The following is a 25,948-nucleotide window of genomic DNA, read 5'->3' as shown; positions in this document are numbered from 1 at the left end:
CGAATCGACCTAGGACTCCTTCCTCGAGCCATGGCGGAACTGCTGACGAGCAGGGCCGACAAGTGGTTTCAAACCAGCCGGCTCCAAGAGGCTGAATGAATCCGGAGTCGCGAGCAGCTAGGAGAAGAAACTTTCAAAGATTATATGCTCAACCTTCGCGTTCTCATGCGCCACGCGGGCTATACCGAGACTCAGGAGCTCGACCGCCTGTACGAGAATATCGCACCCGACTATCAGATGTACATTCGGCGCAGCGAGTTCCAAACAATTGGGGAGCTGGCCCAACTGGCAACCGAATTCGAAGCCGTCAGGCGACGCAGCCTAGGGCGATCCCAAGCAATGTCAACGCCTCCGAGTAGCCCCTCCTTCCGTCCGCCTCCCCACAGTGGGGGTCAAACATTTTCTCCCGGGTGCACCGGATCAAACGACCTTCCGCGGACGCCGGGTCAGGGACGGCCACCCGCGCCCGTGCGATTAAACCGGGTAGCGACACCAGATCGCCGCATCAACGTGCGGGATGCGTGCCGAAATTGCGGGGATTCCAGGCATTTCAGCCGCGAATGCCGGAACCCTCGGTTATACTTTTGCTGGGACTGCGGACGACGCGATGTTCGCACCGTAGAGTGCTGTCGTCGACCCCAGCCGGGAAGCGGAGTGGGTCCCCACGACCGGCGGAGTCCGTTGGGGACCAATCCCGCAACGAACACCTAGTAAACGCGCCGCTAAGAATCGAGAGAGGGAGGATCGCCGCCGAAGTCGAGATCGGTGGCCATCTACGCCTGGCCACCATCGACACTGGCGCATCGAAGAGCTTACTCAGCCAGGAAGTCGCCAACCTAGTTGGCCAACGACACCAGTTTCAGGAGATCCGCACCCAAATTAACTTGGCCGACATCTCGCGAGTCGAGGTTCGACAACTCCTGCGCGCCGATATCACCCTCGTTTGGAAGACCATCCAGGTGCCCCTCTTCTTTATGCCGGCCATGTTGGAACCCCTGATCCTGGGCATGGATTTCCTGGCCACAATCGGCACCACCATCCAGTGTGGGACGGCCAAACTCATCTTGTCGAGACGACAGCCGGAAAAGCGGGACATGAGGCCACCCAGAGAAGCGAGACGCAGCATGCGTACAACGGACGCCACGGACTCTCGAACCACCGAACCACCCAACCCACGGGGCCCAGCCGGATCCGAGCTGAGCGAGGAAGCACCGCCTGCTCGCCAGGAAGAGCACCGCCTGGGCATCGCCGACCATTTCACGGAGATACTCGGGAATACTAACGCCGGAAAACAACACGAGATACACGGGAATACTAACGCCGGAGAGAACCACGAGATACACGGGAATACTAACGCCGGAGAGCACCACGAGATACACGGGAATATTAACGCCGGAGAGCAATACAACAAACACACAGAGACACACGGGAGCCCCGACGCGGGCACACAGGGAAGACACACAGAGACACACGGGAGCCCCGACGCGGGCACACAAGGAAGACACACAGAGACACACGAGATTATAAACACCGAGGACAAGCACACAGAGGCACACAATGACATACACCCCGAGACACCCGAGGAGAATCTTGAGGGCGCCCCCCAGGGCCACCAACGCCGGAACACCCGAGCATTACCGCCTCGAGACTCAGGAGCCTACCAACGAGGAACAAGACCCCCGTATCCAAGCGTTCTTACACGAGCAGCTGGTCCAGTTCGAGGGAATGACCGGAGTGGCCAACATCGCCGAGCATAGGATTACCATGCGAGACGATCGGCCCATCAAGCAGCGGTATTTCCCAAAGAACCCAGCTATGCAGAAGATCATCGACGAGCAGGTGGACGCCCTCCTTGATCAGCATTGTATCGAGCCATCGCGCAGTCCGCACAGCGCTCCCTTGGTCCTGGTCAGGAAAAAGACTGGACAATGGCGCATGTGCGTAGATTATCGCCAGCTAAATGCCAAGTCAATCCCCGACGCGTATCCACTGCCGCGCATCAACCATATCCTTGAGCGGCTCCGAAATGCAAAGTATATTTCCACCCTGGATTTGCGCAATGGCTATTGGCAGATTCCAATGGAAGCAAGCAGTCGGGCGTGTACCGCCTTTACGGTCCCTGGCCGCGGCCTTTTCCAGTGGCGAGTCATGCCTTTTGGGCTCCATTCGGCTCCAGCCACCTTCCAGCGAGCGCTCGACAGCGTGATCGGGCCGGATTTGGATCCTCATGCCATCGCTTATCTCGACTACATAATTGTCATCGGTGCCAGCCTCGAAGAGCATATGGAGAATCTGCGGAGAGTTTTCAAGCGCCTCAGGAGGGCGAACTTGCGGATAAACCAAGATAAATGTTCCTTCTTCAAACGGAAGTTGGTTTATCTCGGCCACGTCATTAGCGACCAGGGCATTCACACGGACCCTGAAAAAGTAGCCGCCGTGCGGAACCTCAGTCCACCCACGAGTCTTCAAGAGTTACGCAGATGCCTAGGCATGGCCTCATGGTATAGGAGGTTCGTACCGAACTTCGCGTCTGTTGTTCAGCCCATGACGAACTTGCTGCGCAAAAACCAGCGGTGGAAGTGGGAACAAAAACAACAGAAAGCCTTCGAGCTCCTCAAAAGTCTACTAACAGATGCCCCGGTGCTGGCATGTCCAGACTTTTCCGTCAAGATGACACTACAGACCGACGCGAGTAACTATGGACTCGGACGCGTGCTGACGCAGGAAATAGAAGGACAAGAACGGGTCATCGCATACGTGAGTCGGAAGCTAGACGCTGCCGAACTCAACTACTCTCCTACACTGAAAAAAAAATCCGGGATAAAGTCGCCAAAATCAATCCCAAGTGGGCATGATTTCGAGCTAAGGTCGGATTTTCTTAATATAAGAACGAACATACTTAATTTTTTCAATCTCGAAAATTCTTGATTCAATCCCGCTAACCTTAAAAATTTCAATCCCAATTTTTCTTAATTTAATCTCAAACATTCTTAAATTTTAATTTAAATTTAAATTTAATTTAAAAAAAAAAAATTTTTTTTTTCTCGATTTAGTTCCCGAAATTCTTAATTATTTTAACCCCAAAAATCACAGACCGTCCGCTTACCAACTGGGCCACTGAGTCAAATCAAAAGCTAATGTCGGGAACGCGAATACATACAGTTTCAAGGAAAGAGCAAAAATATATGTATCCCTTTATCTCTCTCTCTCTGAGCTAAAAATAGATTTGCTGCTCTCACCAAATTTTAAAGAATATTTAGGCTTAATTCAAGAATGTTTGGGCTTATTATGCCTCTATAATCCCAAAATGAGATTAATTCAAGAATTCTTACGCTCATTTTGTCATTTTAATACCGAAACGGGATTGATTCAAGAATTTTCAGGCTTAATTGGTAATTTTAATCCCGAAACGGGATTGATTCAAGAATTTTTAGGCTTAATTTGTCATTTAATCCCGAATCGGGATTAACTCGACTGTCTAACCCCGAATCGTACTTAAAAATTTTAAGCCACCACATCGAAAAAATCAAGAAAAATATTCTTGATTTTTTCGTTCTACCATTTTTTCTGTGTACGGAGAAGGAATGCCTAGCCATCGTCTGGGGCATTCGCAAGCTCCGATGCTATCTCGAGGGCTATCGCTTCGACGTGATCACAGACCACTTGGCCCTGAAATGGCTAGATCAGATCGAGAACCCGACCGGAAGGATCGCCAGGTGGGCCTTAGAACTTCAACAATACCAGTACGACGTCCACTATCGCCGCGGGAAATATAACGTGGTCGCCGATGCATTATCCCGGCAGCCACTGGAGCACTTACAACGGCTAGTGCCAGACGAACGCTTGTGCAAATGGCTGAAACGGAAACTGGCGGATGTTCAGGATGACCCCCAGAGATTTCCCGACTATGTCATCGAGAACGGAGAGCTGTACCGACACCTCGGACACCGCCCAGACGACCATCCCTTGGAAGCTCTGCGTTGCGGCTGAGCATCGAGCACGGATTCTCCAAGAATGCCACGACGCGCCCACGGCTGGCCACCTGGGCATCCGGAAGACGATTCTGCGGATCTCACAAAAATATTACTGGCCCGGAATGTTCCGCGACGTGAAACAATACGTCCGTCAATGCGTCCTCTGCCAGAAATATAAGGCAGAGCAAAAGGCACAAGCAGGAAGGATGCTAGCGAGGCAGGTCGATGAACCCTTTGGCATCGTATGTGCAGATTTCGTGGGACCACTACCGCGCTCCAAGGCAGGAAACACAATGCTGCTGGTCTTCTTCGATAGTTTCACCAAGTGGGTGGAATTAGTCCCATTACGAAAAGCCACCACCACCACGCTGATACAGGCGTTCCGCGAAAGAATCATTGGGAGGTTTGGAGCCCCAAAGAAACTGGTGTGCGACAATGGCACCCAATTCACCAGCAAGGCCTTCAGAGGATTCCTTAAGGAGATGGGCGTAGAACTCCAATACACGGCCCCCTATTGTCCACGCGAGAACCCCACGGAGCGAGCGAACCGCACGGTCAAGACCATGATCTCTCAGTACGTCGGCAGCGATCAAAATACGTGGGATCAGCTGATACCTGAGCTGAGTCTCGCCATCAATACCAGCGTTTCGGAGACCACAGGGTACAGCCCGGATTTCCTGCTACAGGCGCGAGAGCCGCGGTTACCAGGCTCATGGTACGATCAAGTGACACCGGGAGCAGGCGTCGCTCCGGAGACACCTGCCGACCGAGCTGAACGACTGAAGGAAATTTTCCAGATCGTCCATACAAACATCCAGAAGGCCAGCCGCGACCAAGGACGGCAGTACGACCTCAGGCGTCGAGCATGGAGACCCACCATCGGCTCCCTGGTCCTCGTGCGCCAACATCACCTATCCAAAGCAGTGGACGGGTTCGCTGCCAAACTCGCGCCCAAGTTCGACGGGCCATACAAAGTGGTCGCCCTTCCGTCCCCAAGCATAGCCCGAATCCGTTTGCCCGGGAAAAGAAAGGGCCGCCTTGCCAATATCGCCGACTTAAAAGAGTTCCATTCTTCTCTTCCCACAGGTGATGCAGACACTGACGACGACGCCATGTCGGAGGACAACGCCGGTGTTCAACCCGGGTCCGACAAGCCACGGTCACCCGACCACGATATCAGCGAGGGGTGAATTTAAGTAGCCCACTAAGTTTTTCTAACCCTAAGACCATTGTTAGCAATTAGATTAACCTTAGAACTTTGCCTACTACTGCCCGTTAGGACATTAACACTTAAGTATCAGTTAGCTTAAGTTTGGATAGTTCTCTTTCTCCCATAGACGTATCTACGCGCGTGCCACGAATCACCCAGGATGGAGCCCATCCTAGTAGACTCCAGCGATGAGGAGAACACGGCTCCCAATGGAGCCTCCGACAGACCTGCGACCGCCCGAGACCCCCGGATGCGCCCTGGCACATATTACGCCGGCAGACCCACAAGAGCCTGCCCAACCGGGATCCGACAGACTCGAGGCCCTACCCGAGCCCCGTCGCCCCCGATGCGGGGGCCACCGCGCCGGGCCACGCCGCGCCCGATGTCCGAGTCTTCGGACGAGTCTCCCCCAGCCTCGCCACCACGGCGCGCTGCGCCACCAACGCCCCCACGATCCTCGGGCCGCTCGATCTCCCCGTTTTACACGGACAGGACTGGGCGCAGGATCCCATGCTCTCAAGCTCCGCCGTCGGGACCCTACCAAGGTTATCACAACCCGGATGCGCCGGGCCACTCCCGATGGTTTTACAACCCGGGCCCGCCAAATCCAGACGCGCCGGGTCACTCGCGGTGGTTTCACAACCCGCGCCCCGCTCCAGGATACCCAGACCCGACCGCTGCTGCTCCACCACCTGAAGGGCGTTACAGTCCGTGCAGCCCTCGCCAGCAGGACCCGGAGTCAGACGAGGACGACGACGAGGAGGGAGACTCTCGATCCCCCAGTCCGGCTGCCCCGGCACGCGACGAGGACTACATGCTGGAGGATGTCACCGACAGCGACGCCACCCCTCCGTACCCCGGATACCACGGGGCGGAAGCCAGCGAGCAGGGCAACGACGACGCGCAAACGATTAGCAGCGATAGCGCGCCAGACGATGGTGCCCCCTCGGCAGCACACTACCGATGGGAAGGAGAGGAACGGTACGGCTTCTGGCGGGGATCGTGGATCCAACTAATCCACGCCCGTTACACCTCCACCCTCATCGAGGCACCCTTCCGGCCGACTCCCGACCCGATCATCACCTTTCCCCCGTCACCGGAGAGGCTATGCATAATGGCCCCGGACGAGGACTGGGAAATGGACTTGGGGAACGCACCCAAGGTCCGCCCGCCGTCGCCAGCACTGGGGGAAGATGCGGCCCTACCCATCTTCCCCGGCGACCGGGCAGGTGACAACGCCCCACTGGCGTCAACGAGCAAGCAAGCGCTCCACCTCATCAACCAAGCGGATGACAACGCCCCACTGGCGTCAACGAGCAAGCAAGCGCTCCACCTCATCAACCAAGCGGATGACAACGCCCCACTGGCGTCAACGAGCAAGCAAGCGCTCCACCTCATCCACCAAGCGGATGACAACGCTCCACTGGCGTCTACGAGCCAGCAAGCGCTCCGCCTTAACCGGACTTACGACAACACCCCACTGGCGTCAACCAGCCAGCAAACGCTCCACATCACCAACCAGGCAGATGACAACGCCCCGCTAGCATCCTCAAGCCGAGGCTCAATTCCCACCGCTAACGAGACCACCGAGCAGGGCTACCAGCCCACCGGGAAGGCGATGCAGTGGGAGTCTGAAAGCAGTGATAGCGAAACGGAGACGGGACAAAAATTCCGCCGCAAAGAGGCGCAACCACGACCACCGCCGAACATTGCCGTGCCAAACCATCGATCCTTGGCCCACCGCCGCGGGATAGCCACCGCAAGGAACGCGCCGCCCAACGCTGCCGAGACCAACGGCCGAGCAGCGAGCCATGGCCGTTCCACGATCAACGAGGAGGTCACTCCCCCAGCCACCCCCGCTGTCGGCTGCGGAGATCGAGGGTTCGACCTCTCTCCGGGCACGCTGGACGTGCTGATGGAGGAGCTCGAGCCGGGAGTAGAAGGGCTTCTACAAGAGTTATGACTTCGAGGATGACTTCACCACCGACGACCCAGTGCCTGAGCGAGTCGCCATACCAGCCGCGTGGTGGACTAATACGCACGACCAACGAGTTCCACTGGCGGTCTGGCAGGAGATAGAGCGCCGGAGCTATGCCGCACGTTACTGCCGTCAGCGCTTCCGCGTCCGCACGCTGGAAGGCCCCTACCAAATTACAATGAAGACGTCAGGAGAGGTCCAGATTCGTTTTGGTTCGGCGGAGTAGGGAGGGAGTGTGACGCCTCTATTCCTCGGCGCACAACCTCTCATATAAAACTAAGTTCTAGACATTAAGTATATATAAATACTTCCCCCCATATTATAGCCATATTATAAGCATACATCTTAAGACGGCACTGAAGCCACGTTCAATCATTAAATCTTTTAGTTGGCACCGGAGCCGTAAGCAAGACAACCTTGGAGTATATTTAAATAGGGATAATTAAGCTAACGAATAAGCTAAGTTCAGCACCTCAGAGATCGCTGAAACGGGTACTTTATCGACTAGTCGAACTAGTCGAACCAGATCCGTTCTCGGTGAACCGGTTCGAACCACCGGTTCACTCAAAAGCTATGACAGCTCGCGTCTTCCGGCATTCGCTCTCTTCCGTCGAAACTTTGCACCGAGGCAGACGTGCCCATCGCCGCGCCTCCGCGACCGAGTCAAGAAATCAAAGTGCATCGAGTCCCTGGTAACGACCGCGACGTACGCGACCACGCAGAGACATCGGCTACAAGAGCCCACGCATTCGCGCAGATAAATTTTGCCAGACAACGACCGCGATCGGCAGCCACACGCCCACAGACACGTGGGCTAGATTTGTAAGTTACAGGAGTCAATTCTGTAAGGCAGTAGTAGGACTCACACATAGATAACACAATAATCAATAAACTAACAATCGAACCTACCCGTAGTAGTATTTTCTTGGTAGTGTTGGTCACGGTTTTCAGGTTCCCCGATCTCTGTCCCGCTGACGGCCCCAAAATACTGCGTTTCGGCATTTCCATTCGCACATGTTTTTTTACGGCCATCCAGCCTCCCATCGATCCTCTCCCGAGCTCCCCGCCGCAGCGTCACGCCAGCACAGGCTCATTCCGTGCACAGCGTGCCGCCGCGACTGGAGGACACCTACTCCTCTGCCCCGCGCCGCTAGGAACCCTCTCCCGTGCTCCCCGCCGCAGCGTCACGCCAGCACAGGCTCTTTCCGTGCCCAGCGTGCCGCCGCGACTGGAGATCACCTGCTCCTCTGCCCCGCGCCGCTAGGAATCCTCTCCCGTGCTCCCCGCCGCAGCGTCACGCCAGCACAGGCTCTTTCCGTGCCCAGCGTGCCGCCGCGACTGGAGGACACCTGCTCCTCTGCCCTCGCTCAGTTAGGAATCCTTTCCCGTGCCTACGGCCGCAGTGTCACGCCAGCACAGGCTCATTCCGTGCACAGCGTGCCGCCACGACTGGAGGACACCTGCTCCTCCGCCCACGCCCAGCTTAGAAATCCTCTGTCGCAACTGCAGTCGTAGCGTCACGCCAGCACCGGCTCTTCCGTGCACAGCGCGCCGCCGCGACTGGAGTACACATACTCCTCCGTCCACGCACAGTTGAGGAACCCTCTGTCATACCTGCAGCCGCAGCGCCACGCCAGCACAGGCTCCTTCCGTGCTCAACGTGCCGCCGCGACTGGAGGACACATGCTCCTCTGCCCTCGCCCCGCTAGGGACCCCTCCTTGTGCCCGTAGCCGCAGCACCACACCCTAACGCTGGCTTCTCATGCACCGCCGTGACTACGAGTGCACCCGCCCCAGTATCCACTCCTAGATTAGGGACACTTCGACACACGCTGCCGCCACGCCTGCACTGGCCATTCCGCGCCTCGTGCAGCACCACGGGGACCAGTGAAACTCTGCCTGGTCCACCCGTAACTAGTCTCCGCGCCCAACCCGAGCTAGCTAACGCCTCTCTGACGCCCTGACCATTTCCCCGACCCACGTCACCCGAATTCTGGGCGAGATCAAGCCAATTCCGCCAGGAGTCCGCCGGAGTTGCCACTCCGCGCATCCGCGAGAGCAGTGCAGACAAGCAGTGGGTGCAAGCAGGGCCTGAAAGCAGTTCGCGACAAGCAGCTTTGTGTCAGGGACCGACCGATCAAGCAGATCGACGAGTCGATACAAGCAGCGCGGAATTTAGTGCGCGTAAATTCGCAACCCGGGTCCCACACGCTGTTATAATAAATTCCTACAAATATTTCCGTCCCCTCTAAATAAATTTCTTGAAGAGGATCCCTGGTCACGACTGGGATCTATACCGGCCGGAGAGATTCGTTACACGACATTCAATTTGAGACTGCGCAGGCGAACAGTACTTGCTAGCTTGACTATGGCTAAACGAAATAACTGTTTCTCTGACATCAGAAGTGGGATTCACCACAGCCCCGCGGACATTCTGATATAGTAATTTACGGTCGATATTGGATGTCGTTAAGCGACGAGGAGATAGTAGTCTCGTTTGTTCTCGCACTCGTTGGAAAATAATATGCGCAAAATTACAATATAAAATAGTGAATACACTAGTCGCGTGTTGCACCAGACAGTCGCAAGTGAAACGACATTTTTGTCATCATTGTTGGGAAAAGTAGAGGACAACAGCAGCACGCTGGCGGAGCTATGGCTTAAATACAGAGAGCTGGAGTAACATTGAAGCGCGTGACAACAGCGGTCATATTGAATCTGTGTGCACGAGTGAAGTATTAGCGGCCGTGAGCAGGAACAACAATTACAAATAGAAGCGAGTTGATTTGTGTGCGATGATTCAACCTAGGGGCTTACAGTGACAGTATCGGGTGAGCCCTTTCCAATTATTCTTTGATTTGGGAGCTGAATGCGGTTAAGAGCAATATGCTAAGTTTGGCAAAAGTACAGATTTCTAAATTCAGCCTGAAGATTCTATTTCATGTAATTGTTGACGACTGCCTACAAGTAGTAACTACCCTGTAGTACTGCGCGCTAGTTCGTAGCTGGTGAAATAAGTGCTTACCAGCAGACCCCCACTACTTACCCATCGACCCCAAGCAATGCGATCTTTCATTTACGTTTTTGTATGAAATGTCCGGAAATAGGGTCAATCGCCACCGTGTCGTTTACCCAGGAACTAGTGAAATAGTGCCCCATGGAATGGTCGGTAATGTAAGTACTTATATGGGACCCAATGGAATGGTCGGAAATGTAAGTACTTACATGGGACCCCATAGAATGGTTGGTAATGTAAGTACTTACATGGGACCCCATGGAATGGTCGGTAATGTAAGTACTTACAAGGGACCCCATGGAATGGTCAGTAATGTAAGTACTTACATGAGACCCAATGGAATGGTCAGTAATGTAAGTACTTACATGGGACCCCATGGAATGGTCGGTAATGTAAGTAGACAAAAAAAAAAATCCGGGATAAAGTAGTGCTCAAAATCAATCCCAAGTGGGCATGATTTTCGAGGCTTAGGTCGGTTATTAAATTACTTATATTAATGTATAAATCTTATTAAAAGCCACTTAAACTTACTTTTCCTAGTTCCCGGTCGGGCTCCGAACCCATGTTTCAGAAATCACAGACCGTCTGCTTACCAACTGGGCCACTGAGTCAAATCAAAAGCTAATGTCGGGAACCCGAATACATACAATTTGAAGGAAAGAGCAAAAATATATGTATCTCTCTCTGAGCTAAAAATAGATTTGCTGTTCTCACCAAATTTTTAGAATCCAGCTAGTAGCTGGTTCGCAGCTCGTTTACCGTAGGGTCAGTATAGTAAGTACGCATATAGTAACCGACGAAGTAAGCAACTACGCAAGGCCGATCGCCACCTCCAGTACTACAGGGAAGTTCCAACGGAGATAAATTCAAGTAAGGTTCCACTGATTTGTTCATACGCGTAAGCACTCGTTCGCTGAGATTTACACCCAGTGCCAACATAAATGCCGCACTCTGAATATTCATGCACTTCAAACTTTTCTTGCCTGGGGTTTCTTCAAATGTATATTGTATATATTAATGGAACAATTTTAAACAAAAGTGCATTCAAATTTTTATTTTAAGCCAGTGTTTTATTTAGATCTAATGCCTTTTTAAGATACACATTATTTTAACACTTCAAGTATTATGCCCAATGAAAATGAAAAAATTAATATTAATTATAATAACTTAAAAATTCAACAAAAAAAATTTTTTTCCAAAGTTATACTTAATTTACTAAAAAATAATATAAACTTTCCGGTATTTCAAGGTAAAATCTATTTTATAAATTTAAATTAATACTTTGTAGTACCCCCTTTGGCCTTAATTACGCATTTTACCCTATTGGGCATCGAATCGTATAAAGCCTTCAAATATTCTGCTGTTATCTCCTCTAACCATACTTTTTCTATAGTTTGCCTTAACTCTGCCATTGTTTTTGGCTTCCGCTTTTTTATTTTTGAGCTCATATGGGCCCAGACATTCTTAATTGGGTTGAGGTCGGGGCTGTTTCCGGGCCAGTCTAAGGACTTAATGCCCAATTCATCCTTCAAATTTCATATCTATTGTTAGAAAAATGTCAACAGTAATTGAATAAGTTGTTTTAATAACAACAGGACATTGAATTACTCACAGATCGTGTTCGATGGCAAGGGGCAGAATCATCCGGAAATGCTGGGCACAACTCCACTTAAAATAATGTCTTTATATTTTTCTGCGTTGACCATACCTTGCATCATTAAAATTGCTTCACATTTATATTTGTATATGCATCCCCATATCATAATGTATGGTGAATGTTCAACGGTGGCTACACAGCACTTTTCCAAAAATCCATCACCCTTTCTACGGCGCACCTAGCAGGAGCCATCGGGTCCAACAAGGTTGAATTTGGACTCATCTGAAAATAGTACTCGTGACCATGCAGAATCACTCCAATTTTACGAAAAATGTGCTGGGGATGATTGAGGTTATGTAGCTGAAGGTGCTCCGCTAAGAAGATCTATAGATGAAAGACCGAGACGTCGACTTCAACTATGACTGTGAGGATTGGAGGATGGTGTGTCCACTCCAACGATGTCCAGGCTATATGTTGATCCACAACGACCGCGAACAGTGGCAAAGACTGCTGCAGCGTGAGGTTATGTAACCGGCAGAGGCTCCGGTGTATGCACAAAGCTGCGCCAAGTGGGTGTGCAGATGTGCGAGCGACAGTGTAAGGCGGTCGCTGGGTAAACCGACAGGGCAAAATCGTAATAGCGCGTGCGAAACTTGGTCAAGTTAAAAGATGGCGGAAAACTTAACTTAATCATCACAAAATTAGACAAAAAACTAGCACTAGTCCTGTCACGGTCGCCAAAATGTTGAAACAAGAGCTTTATTCTTGAGTATAAAATAATAAGTCGGATGGTGTTAAGTTAATTATATAACTTTAATGATAATTCGTGTTTCAGTTCTCCTCAACTTCAACTTTTCTATTCGGCGGTACAACTTCCCTTTTTCACACTATTTCATATTCTCTCTGCCACTCATTCGATCATACGAGTTGGCAGCATCCGTATAACAGATGTAATGTTAGCTAACAGTCATAAGGCGCGGAATTTGAATATAATTAAATGTACTATTTGGGTTTTGACCCAACAATAATATTTTTGGATAAAAAAATATATCATCGATACGATATTTTTTTAAATAGCGAAAAAAGGAAAGAAACTTAGAAGAGAAGACCCGAAAGTGGCGGAATTATTGTCTGCACAAATTAATTTTTGTATCATTTATTAATTATTTTTATTTAAGGTATTTTTTAAGTGTATTTTGTTTAATGGTCGAAGTTGGTCCAAGAAAAACAATTTTGTTAGCTTCCAAAATTGCGACGTGATTTGTGTTGCCCAGTGAGAAAAGAAACTTTCTGAAAAGTGAAAGTGAAAAATATATTTTTTTTTATTCAGCAGCAATTTGCAGGTATCCTTGAATAAAGAGCTTTCTTCGTCGGATGCTGTAGAACAGCGATGGGCACGAGATCTAACGGTTTGAGCAGCAGCTCGCTGAAAAAAAAAAAACAACAACAACCCCCAGAGTTGCGAAGCGTCGCACCCACGCGACACACAGAATGTGCGAGCCGAGAAAATACACTGACAAAAACTTTTTGAGTAGATCAATATCTACAGCCATTTTTGCGTGCATTTATGTCCGCCTAAGAAAAACGACTGCAAAAGAAATCCAAACTTTTTTCTTTAGTGCAGAAGTCAACGCTAGCCGCACAGTTCCCTTTAAAATTGTTCTTGTTTTTGGGACGATGTGCGAGTTCGGTCGCTTGTGTTTTGTTGTTGCAAACTCTGGATCGCGGGGATGTCCTCGCTACCTGCGCCAAAGGTCAGTGTGGTTGTTTTTGTAAATCTTCACGGTTCGCTGATCGCGAGCACTGCACTTGTGCGTCTGCAATTGTGCGACATGCTGGCGCCTCCGAAAAAAGATAACGGTTTGAGCAGCGTGAGCAATTTGAGCCACGGCGTGCCCATCGCTGCTGTAGAAAAATTGGTGAGCGTTTTATAAGCTTGTGCATACATTTTTGAATCAGCAATCTTTTTAAATTTAATTATTAAGTGTGACCCGGATATTTAAACAAACCAAAAAAAAAAAAATATTTGAAATCGGACCCAGTTAAATGTTTTTTTTTTTTTTTGGTTAAAATAATTGGCGTAACATAAAGTAAAAACAAGAAAGGAAGCTAACTTCGGCATACCGAAGCTTTGTATACCCTTGCCTATTGGTTTTGATATTTATATTATAAATTATAATGCTGAAAACACACACAAAACAGAGTTACATTACAGTTTACATATACTTATTATGTTTACAATTTGACAGTTACAGTTATACATTCCCAGCTTTACATTTTCTCTACATCTACCGATCGCTCCTATGGCAGCTATATGATATAGTTGTCCGATTTTTATGAATTTTTACCAAAATTCTAAAATTACAAAAAAAAAATCATATCTCAGAGTATATGAAAATACGTTGAAAAACAACAAAGTTAACATTTGTTTCCTATTTATTGGTGTTATATTTGCTTTAGTGGAAAACACACGTCCGGTAGGTTGAGTAAACAAGAAAAGGAATGAAGTTTTTATTCGATACTTCTGGAGACTGCATACTAAAACTATCGATACATATTATAGGATTAGAGATTACATTGTTCCAATAGTTTTAATACCCTTCCTCAATGTAAGCTTACATATCATAATTTTAATACAAACTTAACTTTTTAGTAAGCTCACAATGCTTTTGTTTCTGAAGGTTCTTCGTTAATATGTCTGCAATCATCTGGTTTGTTGATAGATACTTTAACATAATTTGCCCTTCCTTAATTACATCTCTCACAAAGTGATGTCGATGTGTTTCGACCTCGAGTGATGTAAAGGATTCATAGCCAATTGTTGAGCGCTTAAATTGTCGGTATGCATAACTGTTAATGTTTCAGACTCGCCGCAACCGATTTCCAATATAAGTCTTCTTATTGAAATCGCCTCCTTGCATGCGGATGATTTGATTTTTTGATTTGATTTGATTTTATTTGCCTTCCTAACGCTACAAGTGTAAAACTTATAAATTAGAGCGCTAGTCACAAAGGGTTACAATACATACTGTCATAAAGCTTAAATCTAAACAAAATTTGTGCATATGATATTCTTAATCTAACAATTTAAAGTTTATTATTATTATTATTATTTAGTATATTTTGTAGTTAATTTAACTTAATCCTAATCCTATTCCTAAGTCGCTGTAATTTAATTTAATTTATGGGACTTATTTAAACTGTGAGAGTACCTTTTCTTTGAATTGCGTAGCATTGCTAATGTTTTTAATGTTGTTGGGTAGCTGATTCCATAATCTAATAGCATTAATAAAAAATTGTCTCTCGGATGTCAGGGATCTGGGCCTTATACAAATTAGATTGTTTAGTCTTCTAGACGCAGTAAATGTTAATTTTTCAAATAGGTATGCTGGTTCTTTCTTATATATTAATTTGTGAAGAAATGTCAATATTCTCATCTTTATCCATCCGCTAAGTTCTACGTCAAAAATTTTATAGGCATAAGCCGACACATGTTCCATTCGTGCCAAATTAAATATATATCTTGCGATGCTATTATATACTATTTTTATTTTATTTTGGCTAATCGAGTCACAATTTGAAAAAACTTCTACACCATAAAATAAACACGGAACTAAACATGTTTTTGCTACTAACATACGAACATTTATAGGCAGGCAACCCTTAGTCACAGACAATGCTCTCAGCATTCCAAATACTTTTCCTATTGCCTTTGCGATGTGATCGTTCCATGTAAGAGTCCTGTTGAATGTAAATCCAAGATTTACGGCTTTTTCGACATACTCTAATGGACTGTTATTAATGTGAAGAGGTTCGATATTGTCTAGCTTTATTTTTTTTCTGCTTATTACGAGGCACTTAGATTTATTTGGGTTAATGCCTAGTCCATTTTTGATTGCCCATTCATTTACTCGAGCAAGTTCACGGATACATACATCAATACATTCACTTATTCTATTTAAAGGACGACTCACATGCATTTGGACATCATCGGCATACAGATGCACATTACATTCTGACAACACAGATGGTAGGTCATTAGCATACAGTGTAAACAACAGTGGACCAAGTACTGAACCTTGGGGGACACCACGAGTGACATTTCCAAATTCCGACGATACATTAGATAGAACAACTGATTGACGACGATTATTTAAGTACGAAGACACAAGCTTAACAGAAGTTTTTGAAAAATGGAACATATTACGTAACTTTGAACATAGAATATTATGGTTTACAGTGTCAAAAGCCTTGCTATAGTCCAGTAAAACTAAAAATGTGACATTGTTATCGTCCATTTGTTTCCTTATGTCGTCAGTAATCTTTAATATAGCTGTAGTACAGCTTCGACCTTTCCTAAATCCTGACTGATTATTATTTAGCATTTCATTGTCAGTGAGAAATTTATTTATTTGTTTTGCCATTATATTTTCTAATATTTTAGAAAGGTACGGCAGGATCGATATAGGTCTGTAGTCAGTATTTGATTTTGGAATCGGAATAATCTTGGCCGTTTTCCAGCAGTCAGGAAAAGTCGAGGTTGTTAATGCTTTATTTAATATATGAGTTAAATAAGGCAGAATCCTAGGTAACAAAATTTTGATAAATTTCGGATTAATGTCGTCAAGTCCAGTCGCATCACTCTTAATGTCAAGTATAGTCTGTAGAATATCACATTGATTAACAGTCACAAACCTAAACCTATTATCACAGACGATTTCAGGTGCAAGTTGTAAGTATTGATTGTCAAGAACTTCAGGTACTGAGCATTTTATAAATTGTTTATTTAGTTCATTCACATCTATGTCCTGTTCCACCCTCCCTTTGGATTTTCCTATTCCCAAACTTTTTATTGTTTTCCATGTTTCTTGAGTAGAAGATGTTCTTTCAAATTTACGGGAATAGTAGCTGCTTTTAGCAATGTCAATGAGCTTAGTTACAGATTGTCTCAGCAAACTAAATTTCCTGTATTCATGTGATGTCCTATACCTCTTCCACTTTTTGAAAGCTTTGTCGCGTTCATTGATCGCATTCCGAATGCCATTATGAAACCATGGTTTCTCCGTTGCACGAATTATTTTTCTACGAACCGGAACGCAGCTGTTATACAAGTTAAGTATATTATCCTGAAAGTACTTTACTTGATCGTCAACTTCTGCGAGTAAATATAGGCCATCCCAATTACAGCAGTTAAAGGTTTCATTTAAATGTTCATAATTTATATTTCTAAAGTCCCTAAAGACTATGGTATTGTCATGATATAGAAGGTCAATTGCGTATGTCAGAAAGATGAGGTCATGTTTCGAAAAAGACGGGACGATTAGCTGGTCATATAAAGCTACTTTGTCAGTATTAGTCACAAAGAACACATCTAGTAATGAGCTGCGAGTGTTGCAAAAATGCGTAGGGGAAGTAGTGTTTACTACATTTAACCCTAGCGACTCCATATTATTTGTAAGATGTGATTCTCTTATTAAATCACTATTAAAGTCACCTGCAAGAATAACATCTGCATATTTTGTTGACAAATCAGCTAGGATACTTGTAATGTTGTCATAGTTGGTCCGACAATTAGGCCGATAGGCGCACCCAATCAGCATTTTTGCAGTGTGTTGTAACTTATATTTAATTTCTACAAATAAATATTCCACAGAACTACAAGCAGGATGTTTACATACAAATTTGGACTTCAATTTTTTGTTCACATACATTGCAACCCCTCCACCATGACTTTCACGATCAGAACGATACAAGTTAAAGCCGTCACATTCAACTAAGACATCACAAATATTCGGGACAAACCATGTTTCAGATATACATATAACATCTATTTCTGAGTCGATAAAGAGATACCTAAATTCTTCAATTTTTTTAGTCAGGCTTTGAGCATTTATATGACAGATTTTTAGACCAGATCTCTGCTTTCCAAGAATGCGCAGTAACGCGCGGCTATTTTGACTATTTTGATTTATGTTGTCTTCCATGTTATATTAATAAATTTTAAAATTATTAGCATTTTATCAAGAATTATTCTAAATTTAAAGACTCCCACAATAAATATAAGCTTCCTATTACAGCGACTGTTTTTAAATATTACTAAACTTTTTAAATAAAAAATGCATTTTAAACTACGTTTAGGCGCGAAAAGAACTATTTTGTAAAGCTCCAACACTTGAAACTTCTAAAGTAAGGGACTCATTACCGAGCCCCATCTCCAACTCCAGATGATCCAGATCGCCAAAGCTCTGCAAGCACCTAGCCTCTGCACCTACTCGTTCCTTCACGAATATCTCCCCTCGCCGAGTGAAAACAGCTGATAAGCGCTTTATCCGTTTGAGATGCATTGCTCGTTTGAATATTTCATATTTCGGTTTCGTCAGCTGCTCGTTTATGTAGATAAACGCTGGCGAGTCTAGGCCTATAAGCTTTAAGCTTAGTTGCGTTTTATTATTTCGCCGGAATGCAGCCACTGCACGTAAGAGCATCGCTTTATCGCTCACGTGGTCCAACTTTATAATTATGATCGGATCAACTATAGAATGTGCGGGTTGTTTTGGTCGCACGCGAAAAATATTTCGTATTTTGGGCGGAGGAGTTAGCTCAAGTGAGAAGCAGAGTGCGTGGAAAAGTGCCCTCAGGTTCTCCCCATCCGTTTGTGGGACTCCATGCCAGCGCAAGTCGCATGCGATTTCTGCCTCTGCCTGCGCATTACAAGTTGCCACTAGCCTGGCCTCGAGCGCCTCGACGCGTTTATCGCTTTGGGTATCCGCTAGCTTCTTCTCCAGCTCCGAGACCCGCTGCTTCAACGCGCCCATCTCTCTCACCTCGTTCTCCAGTTTGGCCACCAGCTGGCATAGCTGGTCGTATTTCTCGGTCATCGGTTGAAGTTTCTTCTCCAGGAAGCCAGTCAGACTCTCCTTTAGGTCTGCGAATTTCAGGTCGAATTTCTGCAGCAACTGGGCATCTGAGGGCCGGGATCCGTCCTGGTCGAGCTGAGTCTCCTTCCTGGATCGCTTTGCCATCGAACTCATTGTGTTGTTGTTTTGAGTGTTTTGTGATAACGCCATGTATTCTGCTTCCGTCCTACTGAGGGCTACGCTGCGTTGCTTTTCAGATTTCCAGGATATCGGTCCTCCAGCTAGATAGAAAAGGTATCCTGTGTATGACTTCCTATCTGTTTTGTCGCCTCCCCAGTCAGCATCCACATATCCACTTAAAGGCTCATTGCAAATCTTGTATTGCAATTTTAGGTCTTTTGTCGATGCCAAATATCTGAGTATGTGTTTTACTCCTGTCCAATGCTCAGTGTGGGGATTCTTGTTGCGGTGCGCCAGTTTAGATACAGAATGTAGAATGTCTGGCCTTGATGAAAGCGCCAACCACATCAGTTCACCTATGACCGCTTGATATGCCTTCTCGTTGACATTTTCGCATCCCTCTTTGTCGCATGTGATCTGGAATCCTGCATCCAGTGGAGTTGCAGCTGCTCTACACTCCTTAATGCCGTGCCGCTGAAGCAGATTCTCAATATATTGGCTTTGACTCAGTATTATCTCGCCTAGTTCACCTTATCGTTGAAACTCCATACCAAGAAACAGGTGCAACTATCCGTGATCAACACATTCGAAAGATTGAGCTATTTTGCTTTTGATGCTCATGAGATCACTTTTATCTTGGCAAGCTATGATCAGGTCGTCGACGTATACAAGAATAAGTGCGAGATGCGGTCCACTTCTGTTCAAGTATAAACAAGGCTCGTTTTTACATGGATTAAAGCCAATGCTACGCAGAACTCCATCCAATTTAGAGTTCCATTCTCTGCCAGACTGTTTAAGGCCATATATTGCCTTCTTTAGCAAGAGCACGCCGTCCGCATGATCTTTGGCTAGAAATCCGCTTGGCTGTTTCATGTAAACAACGTCTTATAAATCGCTATTCAGATAAGCTGTACAGACATCCATCTGGTGCAAATATAATTTTAACTGTGCAGCCAGGGCAAGGATGAAACGAATGCTTTCCATTCGACAGACAGGTGAGAGAGTGTCAAAGTAATTAATTCCATACTGCTACGAGCAACCCTTGGCTACTAGTCGTGCCTTATATCGCTGTACTTGTCCGTTGGCATCCCTCTTCACAGTGAAAACCCATTTGCAGCCAATAACGCGTTCTGTTTTAGGAAGATCTACTATCTGCCATGTATGGTTGTTCATAAGAGCCTTGTACTCTCGATTCATTGCCTACAACCATAATTCTGAATCTGGACATCTAATTGCTTCGTCGTAGCTCACCGGAATATACAGGTCGTTGTTGATTGCTGCTCCTAAGACATTGTATTGCTTCCGTGGGCGTCCAGGTTTGCCCGTGCGGATTAGTTTAGGTCTGCCAGGACCCACTTTGGTTCCATCCTGCGCATTGTCCCTCTTTCCGGTGTTCTCATCCTCTCCGGTATTGTCATCTTCTCCGCTGTCCACGTCGTCTGCACTGATGAACTCGTCGCTGCTGTGATCATTTTTTATGCCGACCTTGTCTTGGAATTACCGTATCCGTACAAATTGGGGTTGACTTCGCCATCTGAGCTTCCATCGTTGCTGCAGTTGTCCCTCTCATCCTCCAATTGGCCGTCTGAAACACCACCGCCTTGTGGTAGGTCAAACAACACGTATCCGCCATCCTTCGACACGTAATCAGCTCTCTCATCGAAAAGCACATCCCTCTTTTCGATAACTTGTCCAGTGCTAGAGTCGTAGAGCCTGTAGCCTTTGGCTGTTCGAGAATATCCGATTATTCGATATTCTTTTCCTTTTTGTTGGAATTTGCTCCTTGTGTGACCCTTATCCAGTGCAACTGCGAACGAACCAAAATCTTTAAAATGAGATATTGATGGTTTTTTACCGTTCCACGCTTCCATCGGCGTCATATCTCTCAGCGCGTTCATAGGCGCTCTGTTCCGCAAATACACGGCTGTGTATATAGCTTCTCCCCATAAGGACTCCACTAGGCCAGATTGCGTCAGCAAGCATCGATTCCCACCAATTGATCTTGTACTAAAAGGTCCGCACTAGCTCTGCTTTCAGTTTTGTGTGGAAATGGCTGAACATGTATTTTGCTCAACATACAGGTTTTACAAGATGTATTCTTTGGTAAATTGCAACTCTCTATTCCACGAACCATTTTCTTTTTAACAATATCAGCCAGGCTTCGATAATTTATGTGACCGTATCGCATATGCCACAAAATCCCATCGGCACTGGAAGCAGCAAAACACTGATTCGACTTTCCTTCGAATGTATATAGGTTTCCCATTTTGTTTACTTGAAATATGCACTCTCCTTTCTGGATAATCTTTGCATGCCTTTCGTTAAAGTGCACCAAATTGCCTTTCGAAACGGTTTGACTTACGGACATGAAGTTTCCCTTCATCGTGGGAACAAATAGTACGTCGCTAAGCACAAGGGTGTATCGATCTGTGATTAGCTTGACCACTCCTTTTCCCTTCGCCTGCAGAAATCCGTCTCCTGCCAATCCAATTGACTCGGTGTGCTTCTCCAGTGTTGAAAACATATTTTCATCACAACACATGTGGCTTGTAGCTCCGCTATCCAAGCACTATTTTGTGCGTCCAAAACCGTCTGCGTCTAGGGCTCCCAATAAGCTGCACTGCTTTTGAACAATTGGAGTCTGCTTATTCTTCTGAGATCCATCTGACCAACATTCGGCCTTAACATGTTCACGCTTGCCACAGTTATAACATATGACATTCTTCCAATTCTTTTTAGAAATTGGCTTTGTGTTGCTTGCCACAAAAGCCTGTGCGCGCATGTCGCTCGATCCAGATTGAGATCTTCTCTCTCCCTCTTCTTTGACCTTGATTCGCAGTACCTCGAACTCCGGCAGTGTGTCGCGCGTCTCGATGGCAACCACGAAATTCTCGTACTCCTTGGGTAGACTCGATAGTAGGATTATAGCTCGAAGCTCCTCGCCTATGTCAATTCCCACCGACGATAGCTGATCCAACACTTCGCTGAACGCATTTAAGTGACTGGAAACATTTTGGCCGTCCTCCATTTTTAAACTCAGCAACGTCTTGTAGAGCGATACTTTCCTGACTGGCCCACTCGGTCGATGTGTCTCCTTCAACTTTGTCCAAGCCTCAAACGATGTCTCACACGTTTTTATGTAACTCAGCTGCGAAGTTTTAACGCTGAGGGTAATCATGGCAAGAGCCTTACTGTCTCGGCTTGCCCAATTCAAATTTTCGCCAGCATCTTCCTTTAACTCGCCTGACGCCACGCCCCATAGCTCCGCGTGTACCAGTACGCTCCGCATCTGTATATGCCAAGAATCATAATTCTTTTCTTCCAGTTTGTCGATCTGGTATAGCGCACTCATGCTGAAACGTTTGTATGTAGCGATCCGATTCCAATTACACTGCTTGCACTCGCAATGCAAGAGCCTATTTCGCAACTTCTCGAAATTTCAAAAACTCGTGGCCCATACATGTGTATGTGTGTGAGCCCTGGGCCCATAACCTATTGGTGTTATATTTGCTTTAGTGGAAAATACACGTCCGGTAGGTTGAGTAAACAAGAAAAGGAATGAAGTTTTTATTCGATACTTCTGGAGACTGCATACTAAAACTATCGATACATATTATAGGATTAGAGATTACATTGTTCCAATAGTTTTAATACTATTAATAAATAAAAAATAAATAATAATAATAATATAAAATAGCTATATGTCAAAAATGATGCAAAAATATTAAAAGTAAAAGCCAAGTTATAATTTTTTTTTCTAAAAATTTATCGAAAATTTGATATATAGTCGTCCGATCTGTCCGTTCCGACATATATAGCAGTGAGAGTATAAAGCTAAGACTATAAGACTATATGCAAAGTTTCATTCAGATAGCTTTAAAACTGAGGGACTAGTTTGCGTAGAAATGGACAGACGGACGGACACAAATATATATATATATATATATACTTTATAGGGTCGGAAAGGTCTTCTTCACTGCGTTGCAAACTTCTGACTGAAATTAAAATACCCTGCAAGGGTATAAAAAGAAAGAATATGGCAAGCACAGGCTCTAATAAAATCGAACCGAAAGAACAAAAGAAACCGCTCAGTTGGCGAATATCGTAAATGATTTCTTTTGCTCTCTTTGGCACTTCCTACTTTTGATCAAAAAGAAAAAGCCAAATCTAAGGCAAACTAAAATTCCAAAGGCCACGACTTTAAGAAAACAAAATTTTTTCATCAATTAATTTAAAAGAAATAGCTAAACATGCCTCATTGTTCTTAAAAAACCTTTTATATATATTTATTGCACGTACCCATATTTTATAAGTTATACATTATAGACACTAGTCGTTAAGTAAAATATATTGCACATCGCTATTATACTGTACTGTTTTCTTCGATGTTGGTTTTAATCTGTCTGCTGTTTAATAATAATGTCGCTGTTGAGCACCGCTGACTTAAAAAAAAAATGTCATCTACCGAACAGGGTAAAAAAAAGGCCGGAGCACCGGCAGAAGTTGGTAATGCTGCGTTACCAAAGACCTTTACCGCTGTTCCACCACTAAAAACAATATTTGATTGACGGCTTGCCTCTGACCACGCATCGGAAGATGTACTTGCCCATATACTAAGCAAAAAAACAAGCCGAAAATGTGAAAGTGCAAAATTTTAATCTCATCGCTTAAGATAACTGTCTCCCTCGATCTTTTTGACATAATTTATTCTGGTGACTTCTGGCCTTAACACGCTGTAGTTAAAGAGTATGAAGAGAAAATAAAGAGAGTAAGACCTACATGGCCGTCACAAACCACATCGTCCACAGGTGTCACGGCACTGCCAAATAACTAAATATCTCCTTCCAACTTTCATATCAGAATACTTGAGGCTTACGCAGCTAGCTCTCGCAGTTGTACTCTGAAAGAACAGGAACACAAAATTAAACTTTGTGAAATTTCCACGAACCATTTCAAGTTTTCCATGATATTTGGGTGCTTCTGAATAAAAGTCCCATACAAAATTATTTTCCATCACCTACAGGTTCCGCGGTATACCTAAGAATATAAAAAACCGATGTTTGCCGACATTTTGAATTACGTGGCCTATATAATTGGACTTACCTTTATTATTTTCGGTAGGACACTCTCAATACATAACGGCACTACTATAGCTTTCCATTTACATCCCAGGTGATTCTGTTTACTGAAATCTGATTAAAGCCGAAGATTCTCTGCTCCGAAATGTTCCAAGGTAAGTACACAACTTATAGATTGGACCGTCTTTCCCAGCGAGGAGATGGAGTTTTAATTGCCGTTGATTCCAGCCTTATTTCCAAACTGGTTCAAATTTATGATCTCACAGGTATTGAATTTATCTGTGTATCATTTCTATGTAGTTTTATCTATAAAACCTGTTCTTACGTTCCTCCATCTGCTGAAGAGCCTATTTATTCGAAACACCTTTCGGCAATTCAGGCTGTTTCCAACATGTACAGAGACCAACTAATAACTTAGGAGACTTCAATATACCTGGAGCTCGTTGGTCATCACGTTGAAGCTTCCTGAAGACACTTACAATCCTACTTTCAAAGTGAGAATTAAAAAAAATATTACGTCAAGGCTTTAAAATAATTATAAACGTACCGGTTCTCTTACTGCTCTCTCTAGTTATCTTAGCACTCGGTCGAACTTTACCGTTCTCAACGCGTAGTGTTTTACAAATTATTTAACTCGCTGTGGGGTTAAATTCACGCAGGAACCGAACTTGTAACTTTGTTAACACTAAACGTAAACCCAATTTATATCCTTCCTATCTTTCATTTAATAACACTACAGCAAACTACTACAACACTACAGGCCATCGTCGATCTTTTTGCTGAGGTTTTTAATACTACTTATTCTTTCTCAAATAGCTTAAGGGGGGATATACGTGTAAACCAAAATTGTTTTGTCAAAAATGTTTTTTTTTTTTTTATTTAAAAAATAGGCGCATCAGAAACTTTAAACGTCTTTTTCTCAGTTTTAAATTTTTGCATTTTTACCTATGCTATGGGCACTATTCATAAAAAACTATGTAACATATCGGAGTGAATCAAAAATTATAATATTCAGCATGAAATTATCTTCTATTTGAACTTAAATGGGGGTAATACAAATGAGTATTACTATTTTTTAAGACCTTCAAAACAAAATGTAATTTTTTTTGTCTTAATTTCTATCTAGTTTTTTCGGTTCAAATAGAAGATAAAGGTGTAATGAATACACAAACATTTTGTTTACGGATTTTGGCCCCTGCAGTTTTTTTCCCGGTAGCCCAATTAACCTGGACACTTGTTCCACCGGAGGGACCCGAGGCAAGCGAAGGGGGAGATTCCCGCCTCTCCGCCCTTCCCCCCCACTTTTCACTTTTTTCCTCACACCACGCCACTTTCCCCGCGTTTCTTTCTGAAAGTAAGCACAGCTGATCCTAGTGTTGTTAAACGTCAGCAGAGCGAACTTATTACATCCGCGCTTAACAGCACAAACATTTTCAGTGTTGGAAAACGAGCGCGGTTAAGCATGGAGAGCGCCGCGACCATGATGGAGATCATCGAGAGGGTGCTCGGTGACTCCGCGAATGTGCGTACGTCGACGGAGGACGCGAAAGTGTTAGTTCTGGAAATACGAAACATCGACTCCATCACCCCGAAGAAAGAGGTCTGCGCCGCTATTGCCGGCCAATTAAATTTTGAGGTAGAACGGGTGAGAGTCCGGAGCATGCGCCGTGGCCGCTCAGAGACGCAGCCTGCCCGTCCCATTGGGTAATGCTGTCATGCAGCGTGGCGAAGTGCGAATCGGATGGTTAACCTGTAGGATCCGGAAAAGATCCGGTCCACCGAGGTACTTCAGGTGCCTGGAAACCGGGGACATTGCGATCCACTGCAAAAACCCGGTGGATAGGAGTACCTGCTGCATCAAATGCGGAGATTCGGGACAAGAGGAGCAAGATGTGCCAAGGAGCCATCATGTTTCTTTTGCAAGACGGCTGGTAGCAAGGAGCCTACAAAGTAGGAAACAGACGAGAATGGGCCACGGACCGTTCTGGCAAAGCGGCCCTGTGGCTATGCGGAGTGGTTGCCCAGCAGTTGCTCAACATTAAGGCGGCTGACGGCTTC

General features: G+C 45.6%; 1 protein-coding gene across 5 annotated transcripts in view; it reads right to left on the bottom strand.

The window, feature by feature from the left end:
- nAChRalpha4 (nicotinic acetylcholine receptor alpha4) overlaps nucleotides 1-25,948 on the bottom strand; it is a 511,483-nt gene that overhangs the window by 468,390 nt on the left and 17,145 nt on the right. The gene's annotated exons all lie outside the window — the stretch shown is intronic.

Source organism: Drosophila kikkawai, chromosome 3R, assembly GCF_030179895.1.
Source record: "Drosophila kikkawai strain 14028-0561.14 chromosome 3R, DkikHiC1v2, whole genome shotgun sequence".
In the NCBI taxonomy this organism is placed as follows: Eukaryota; Metazoa; Arthropoda; class Insecta; order Diptera; family Drosophilidae; genus Drosophila; species Drosophila kikkawai.
The sequence above is the reverse complement of the archived record's forward strand: the minus strand, read 5'-3'. Positions and strand labels throughout refer to the sequence as shown.